The sequence below is a fragment of the Echinops telfairi genome, unplaced genomic scaffold (assembly GCF_000313985.2).
Source record: "Echinops telfairi isolate 266 unplaced genomic scaffold, ASM31398v2 ScPeMD7_443;HRSCAF=831, whole genome shotgun sequence".
NCBI classification, from domain to species: domain Eukaryota; kingdom Metazoa; phylum Chordata; class Mammalia; order Afrosoricida; family Tenrecidae; genus Echinops; species Echinops telfairi.
Genome location: NW_022104341.1, coordinates 83,802,985 through 83,804,919, shown reverse-complemented (window position 1 = coordinate 83,804,919; position 1,935 = coordinate 83,802,985). Strand labels below are relative to the sequence as shown.

At 51.0% G+C, this 1,935-nt stretch overlaps 1 protein-coding gene across 3 annotated transcripts in view; it reads left to right on the top strand.

Moving 5' to 3' along the window:
* The window catches only part of RNF220 (ring finger protein 220), a 284,845-nt gene that overhangs the window by 130,021 nt on the left and 152,889 nt on the right, over positions 1-1,935 (top strand). The window lies entirely within an intron of this gene.

Sequence of the window (1,935 nt, the reverse complement as noted above, 5' to 3'; positions counted from 1 at the left end):
TGTTGTTGTTGTTGTTTTAACATCCCTTACCTGCTGAGCAAATCATACAAGATGGGGTGGCTCCTCCCGGGGCCGCTCTGCCGGTCTCCCTGCCCCGCCGTCTCTCCTGTCTCTCTCTATTTTTATTACTCGCTTATCGCCTTTTCCCCTCCTGCTTTTGAAATTGATTTCCCTTACTTTCTCCCCTATTCAGGACCTAAACGCTGAATGTTCGATATTTCATTTGAGACCGCTAATCGCATTACTGCCCTTGACGTTTTACAGATATCATATTATGGGCGCAAATTTGGCAAATTATTAGCGCTGTAATGTATAGCTTGTCAGAGGTATTTAAGACGCTAAGAGCCCTAGGCTTATCGGGGTTAGCAGAGAGCTCTCGTGGAGCTTTTGAAATGCAGAGAGCCAGTTATAAACCACACTGAGACTCTCTCTTCAGCTGGTAGGGAAAAAGGAAAAGAGAAAAAGAGAAAGAAAAAAGGGAGGGGGGGGGAAATGCCACCCGTCTATCAGAGGCTTCCAGGGCTGATAACAAGCAGAATTCTTCTCTGCGGGTTTCACTGGGAATGTGAGAAGCTTTTAAAACATTTCTCAAGCTGTCTGGAAAAGAAAAAAAAAATCTTTATTGAAAGGATGTAGCCATCTTTTTTACTGTGGCCTATTTATCTCTGGGGGAAAAGCTGTAACAAGAAGGTCCCCTACTGGCCATCAGCCTTGTCAGGGCCCGGCCGCCCTCAGTGCGGGGCTTTGGTGTGGGGGCCTGCTGAGAGCCAGTGGGGCCACCGCGGGCACCAGCCCAGAGCACAGCACCCAGCTCCGAGCCCAGCCCACACATCGCATCCAATCCCAACCAACCAACAAATAATAAATTTTTAAAAATTAATGGAGCGTTGAAACCGCTGCCCCCGTTCGGTGAGCCTGACTGTCCCCTGTCCCTGTCCAGTGAGTTCCCACTGGGTCCCAGAGTGACCCCGTGTCCAAGAGAAAGCAACGGCGCCCAGCTGGACGTCCGCCATTTCCCCACTCCTCAACAACTGAGGGGGGCCTTGTGTTTCTAGTCGCCAGCGTTTCGCAAGGGTTCTTTCGCCCTCTTCCCGACATGCTTTGCTCCTTTGCCTTCTTGTCACTGTCGCCGAAGGAGCTTCCGGTCACTCCCATGTGCCACTTGCTCATCATCTCTCCGCTCACTCCGGTACTATCTTCATCCTGAGAATTTCAACACCCACGTGGCCCAACCACGTCCGTGGCTTCTCCACGCAGACATCCTTCCCAGAAGTCCATGGGAACGTGGTCCACCCTCCTTCCCATCACCTCCCAGATGTTCTGTGCCCCACGCTTCCCACTTTCTAACCCAAACCGTCCATCCGTCTCCGTCCTTACTCGCAGGGAATCCAGTTGGCTTGTTGTCAACATTTTGCATTGGTTTACCTATTTTCAGTGGAAGTTCACACAGCAAATTCGTTCCCCATCCAACCATTGACACAGACAGGGTCCCAGCGCACTGGCTGCTATCTCTGCAGTGCGTCCCTGCTCTCCCGTTTTCCATCCAGCCTTCCCCAGTGTCCATCTCGCCTGGCCTTCTAAGTTTTGCTCTTGGGCAAATGTTGCCTGTTGGGTCTCTCCAGTCTCGTTGATTGTTCTAAGGTGCACATTCCTCGGGGTTGTTATTGTTTCTTTTTAGGCCAATCTATTCCTTAACTGAAAGGTGGCCTCCAGGGGTGGCTGCAGTTCTCTGTTAAAAGGGTGTCTTACGTCTTAGGGTGTTAGTTTCCAGGGGCACCTCCAGTCTCTATCAGTCCAATCAGTCCGGTCTTGTTTATGAGTTTGAGTTTTGGTCCACCTTTCGCCCCCATTCTATTGGGGACCTTCTATCGTGGTCCTGGTCAGAATAGTCAGTAGCAGTGGTAGCCAGGCACCATCTAGGTCATCTGGTCTCTG